The following is a 6000-nucleotide window of genomic DNA, read 5'->3' as shown; positions in this document are numbered from 1 at the left end:
AGAACCCTCGAAATTTATTTTTATAATAAAAAAGTGTAGAATATTTTCATGTCCTCAAAGAAGTTTTCTAAACAAGATAAAAAATTCTAGAAAGCTCAGTCCATTAAGGGTTGGACTTTTGATCTCAGCTCAGGTCTTGATCTCAGGGTCATGAATTCAAGTCCCATTGGGCTTGGAATTTACTTAAAAAAAAAAATCTTTCCCTATGCCTATCCCAACACTTGATGTGAAGATAAAAAGAATAAAGGTAGAAGTGATATATGTATATATTACTCAACCATAAAAAGTATGAAATCTTACCATTTTCAATGACCTGGAAGAAGCTAGAGAGTATGATGCTAAGTGAACTAAGTCAGAGAAACAAACACAAATACTGTATGACTTCACTCATATGTGGAATTTAAGAAGTAATACTAATGAGCAAATAGAGCAAAAAAAAGAGAGAGAGGCAAAACATAAAATGCACTCTTAACTATAGAGAACAAACAAATGGTTTTAACCATTTTAACCTCTTTTAAGAGGGGAAGTGGGTGGAGGATGAGTTAAATAGGTGATGGAGAGTAAGGAGCATGTTATGTGTTGAGCGCTGGGTGTCCTATGGTGGAGTTGAATTACTATATTGTACAGAGAAAGTTAATATTGCACTGTATGATAACTGGAATGAAAGTAAAACCTTTTTAAAAATTTGTACAAACCATCAGAGAAGAAAATGATGAGTTCAACTCTATTGAAATAAAAAACTCCAATGAATCAAAAGACATTGTAAAAAGGACTAAAAGATAAGCTATACACTGGGATACAATATTGGCCACACATTTAATCAAGAAATGATTAGTATAGAGATATATTACAATTCCAAAGAAGGAAGAAAAAAAAGCAAAAGCAATTTCTAAAAAATTCATCCACCAAAAGAGACAATGAATCCAATTTTATTTTATTTTTTTAAAGACTTTATTTATTTATTTATGAGAGAGACAAAGAGAGAGACAGAGACACAGGCAGAGGGAGAAGCAGGCTCCATGCAGGGAGCCCTACGTGGGACTTGATTCTGGGTCTCCAGGATCACGCCCTGGGCTGAAGGCGGCGCTAAACCGCTGAGCCACCCAGCCTGCCCATGAATCCAATTTTAAAATGAAGTTAAAAGAAGTTCGTAGAAGAAGAAGTAAAAATATCTCATAAAATTAGAAAATATGCACACCTATCATTTAAATTGTGGAAGAGCAAATTAAATTCACAATGAGATAATATTTTACACTTATTATGTAGGCAAACTTTTGGAAAAATCAGACAACACCAGATGTTTTGAAGAACTGGAGTAATAGGAACTCATATAACTGTTGATGAAACTGGAAATTGGTATCAGCATTTTAGAAAACTATGTAGGTTGTCTGATAAGCTTGAGGATTTAAGAACTATGACCTAGTAATTTCTTTCCTTCACATATGCTCTAAGTCAATGGGTTTTGCAATTGAATGTGTATCAGATTCACCCACACAGATTGCTTAAAGACTGCTGGGCCTCCCTGCCCCCAGTTCCCCCAAGAATTTCTAATTTTGCAAAGTATGGAGTGGTGATGCAGAATTTGCATATCTATCAGGTTCCCAGATGATGTTGCTGGTCAGGCAGGATAACATATTTTGAGAACCAAGACTGTAAAAATGGACTTGTATTTGTGCAAAGAGTCATACATAAAACTGGAAACAAACACATTTCCATCAGGAGAAGACTGAGTCTATAAAATACACTGGAATACAGTGCTGTAGTGACAATCTAAGAACTACAGCTATACAACAACATGGATAAATCCCTAAGCTAAAAAAGCAAGTAGCAGAAGAGTATATATAAAATATGTGCAAAATATATATACAGAAATCAATTTATATAAATACCAAAGCATGCAAAACATATACACAAACATAAATGTTTTGATAAAACAATACGTAGGGGCACCTGGGTGGCTCAGCCAATTAAGCATCTGCCTTTAGCTCAGGTCATGATCCTGGGGTCTTGGGATGAGCCCCGCATTGGGCTCCCTGCTCAGTGGGGCATCTGTTTCTCTCTCTCCACCTGTATTTTCCCCCACTTATGCTATCCATCTTACTATTAAATAAATAAATAAATAAATAAATAAATAAATAAATAAATAAATAAGTAAATAATATAAATAAATAAAATCTTTTTTAAACACACACACACACACACAAAAAAAAAAAACAATGCATAAAACCAAGGGGAAGTTACATATATAGTTAAGAATAGTGATTATCTCTGCTGGGGAATAGGGGATATAAATGAAACAAAACATACAGGGCTTTAAATGTGTGCTTTAGGATGTATCAAATGGACGTCAGCTATTCCTTTTTTTAAAAAAATATATTTTCAATTCACCTACATATTGAATGCCAATGTACTAAGTATTCATTAATAAGAAGAAAACAATCCCTAATTGCTATTAACTGTAACTCCAACTGTTAATCTCTATTTTCATTGTTCTTCATAGCTGTTTTTTTTTTTTTAAAGACTGTCTATGTATTGGAATTTCCTAAAACAATTTTTAGAGACAGAAGGTTCTTTCATATCTCATAAACCTCCAAAGAGTCTGAGCTTTTCAGTCTTTAGGTATATATTTCTTTGTGGAATGATCACAAATTCCTACTGCCAGCTAGCCAGGCCATTTCTCTGTGACCTGCCTTGAAAACTACTCTTTCAACCAGATACTTCCAATATCCTGCTTCCTCAGTCATGAATAATTTTATAAGAAATCCAAAGCATTAATATTTTGAACTGGGATTCAAAGTTATCTCGTCTAACCATATACCTTTTGTGTGGATTTGTCTTGAAATGACACCAGAAGATGTCATTATTGAATTATATTGAATATCATATTGAATCATGTTATTGTAGAAAATTAAATAATTAATAAAGCCATTATAAAAATATATCTTCAAAACTAAAAATACATAATTCAGGGGAAAAGTGTCTTTGATTGTGCATCTGACTTCTACAACCCAAATACAAGTTCTGGATATAACTTTTACAAGCACACAGAGCAAGTCTGTGTAAAAGTCTTTCAAGTATGTAAAGTGGTTTTTACTTTTCTGTTAAATATTATTCCCTTTAATCGAGATACGGTCACATCCTATATTGTCTCAATAATCCATCCCTTCACATACTCAAATCTATCAGTACATCTCTCAGATTATGACAGTACCACCTATTATTATCAGAAAATGAGACTTTGTTGATATATCCAATGATAATTTTAATTCATTTTAGCAGAAAATATAACATCGCTAATGTGTGCTGAAATTGCTTCAGGTTAATGTCCTTTAGTCTTTCTTCTTAAGATTTCTTTATTTGAGAGAGAAATTGACAGAACAGGGGCTGGGGGGAGAGACAATCTAAAGCAGACTCCGAGCTGAGCGCAGAGCCTGAAATGAGCCTCTGTCTCACTACTGTGAGATCATGACCTGACCCAAAATCAAGAGTCAGCAGCTTAACCTTCTGAGCCACCCAGGCACCCCTCCTTTGACCTTTTGATAAAGCGTCCCGTTAATCCTCATTGTTTACTTCTAAGGTTCTAAGGTTCATGTTGTATGTAAAAGGTTTGTTGGTTTGTTTTTTAACATGAAGATTTAGATTAACTTTTATCTCATCAGGTTCATTTTACTTATCTATTCCTTTCAGATATTTTTGAGACCTCACATATGACAGTATGCAATATATGCAGTATATCATTTCCCTCCAAGCTTTCTATAACATATTACTAGCCTATTTCTCATATGCTCATCCAAAATACTGAGAAAAGAATTTGAATTAGGATCAAGATTAAACTCCTAATCTTAATCTTGATCTTAATCAAGATTAGGATTAAACTCTTTCACTTTACATATTTTGAAGATTTTTTTTTTAATTTACTTATTTATTTGAGAGAGAGAGAGAGAGAGAGCATGAGCCAGGGGGAGGGCAGAGGGAGAAGCAGACTCCCCACTGAGCAGGGAGCCTGATGCAGGGATTGACCCAGGAACCCTGTGATCAGAGCCTGAGCCAAAGGCAGACAGGTAACCAACTGAGCCACCCAGACACTCCTCTTTCTTTCACTTTAATATTGACCCTATCGTGAATATTTTTCTGGTGAGTCTATTTAAGAAATTGCCATTAGCAAAATAGTTAAGTACAAATGTCATCCTGTTACTCAGTAGTTTAAAATTTTAGTGCTGTATCTCTAAAGGTATTTTTCACTTACCAATCTGGACATCCCATCCAAAGTATAAAGAAAGGTAATTTGATATGTCTTATTTTCATGTGAGTGAGCATTTTTGACTTCTCTTAATTATTTGTGACTTTTGTCTAATGTCAAAACATCTATAAGCTAATCTGTATTAAAATCTTGCATAAGACCAATAACAACTTCATGTGATTTTAGTGTCCAGAATCCCTCTCTTTCTATGGGATGATTATTCAATTTCTGTATTCATTGACTCAGTACCTCTTTCATCATTTTTCTGGTAGGAGAATTTTATTTTTTCATGACGAAATCAATAACATGTTTTTGGGGTGGTATTTTCCCAAGAATACTCTTGTGACTCTGTCCAGTCTAATTCACTCTAGAATGGGTACATCACAAAAGATAGGTCAATGCTAGGACTTTAAAAATAAATAAATAAATGGAATGATTAGCTCTTTCTTCTGAGGTTACTGAGGTAACAGCATGCATCATAAAGATGGGTGACTAATTTGAGAGTGAGGGTGGTTCTCTTTTCCAGGAGATGGAAAATCACTATAGTCAGAAGATTATGTTCCCAGATACGCAGAACTGAGAGAGGGAGAAACAGATCTCTGATAACGTTGTTTGTGTCCCAGGTTCTCTCCAATCAGCTGCATACTAAAGTTTCCTTCTGATGTGAAGCAACACATTCTGAAAGTGTGAGTCTGATATTATGTTCTTGAACCTCTCTAAAACCTTTGGGTGCCTCTAGTAACTGCTGGAGTCCTTACAAATAATATTGTTGCTTTGGAAAATCAAAGAATTCAACCATTTCTTCACTTGATGACCAACTCTTCTGATTTCTGATAGCTCTTGTTTGCTTTCCATGCCAGCTCAAAGGAGACAGTGAACAGCTGAGAAATTGCATTATGTTAGTCAGTATTTCACTTCTTTCATACTTATTAGTGTGTTATAACCCTGTCTCTTCTGTTTTTCTACTTCCTGCTTTCCTTTATAGTCACAATAATTTGCTTATGAATTTTAGGGTGTATTTACTGATAGTTCATTTTGAGTTCCTTACGTTTTAAGGGAAATTTAGCTAAAGCAGTTTTTAAAGTAGTATTTGCATTTTAAAAATAGACTTTTATAGGAATATTCATATAAAAAACAATTACACACTAGCATATTTTTCTCTACTACTATACAAAGGAATTAAAATAAAATTGGTATGTTAGTTGCACGATATGTAAATTGAAAAGATATTTTATATCTTATTATTATTACAAGCTTAGTTTCATAAAACATGTCAAACCTTTTGGAGAACTGGTTTGAATAGGGCAGAACTTGCCTTTTTATTACTTTTTTATGTTTTTTAACTCATATTCATGGAAAACTCATCTCTAAATTTTCACTTCTGCACTGCTAAATATTTAATGTTATCAATTATAAGGATGTGTTTTTTCTATATGGTCATTTGATGTGTCTTTTTCATACAAACGCTGAGAAAAACACTGCAATGTGAAAGATGTAAGCCCTCCCTTTAGACTTTCTTCAATTGAGGCTGTTTTTGAAAGTAGCCTAGACCTTATTATTATTTTTTTTTAAATTGGGCTTCTAGGCATTCTAAGTGAGAAAACCATTTGGAAAATGAACCAATGAACTCCAGCAATTTAAAGGGTGTCATAAGTCTGTGACAATGACATTAGGAGTGGTACAAAGTTCCCACATCCATCTCAATGGACTAATTATGGTCACTTAAGTGTCAATGTTGTTAACTTTTTTCACTGCAATGA

General features: G+C 33.9%; 1 long non-coding RNA gene across 4 annotated transcripts in view; it reads left to right on the top strand.

The window, feature by feature from the left end:
* Positions 1–4736: 4736 nt before the first annotated feature.
* The window catches only part of LOC111096439, an 88606-nt gene continuing 87342 nt past the window's right edge, over positions 4737–6000 (top strand). For all 4 annotated transcript variants that reach the window (XR_005360460.1, XR_005360461.1, XR_005360463.1 and 1 more), the window contains exon 1: positions 4737–4926. This is a non-coding gene — a long non-coding RNA (uncharacterized LOC111096439). The remainder of the gene's footprint in view (positions 4927–6000) is intronic.

The sequence above is a fragment of the Canis lupus genome, chromosome 6 (genome assembly GCF_011100685.1).
Source record: "Canis lupus familiaris isolate Mischka breed German Shepherd chromosome 6, alternate assembly UU_Cfam_GSD_1.0, whole genome shotgun sequence".
In the NCBI taxonomy this organism is placed as follows: Eukaryota; Metazoa; Chordata; class Mammalia; order Carnivora; family Canidae; genus Canis; species Canis lupus.
The sequence above is the reverse complement of the archived record's forward strand: the minus strand, read 5'-3'. Positions and strand labels throughout refer to the sequence as shown.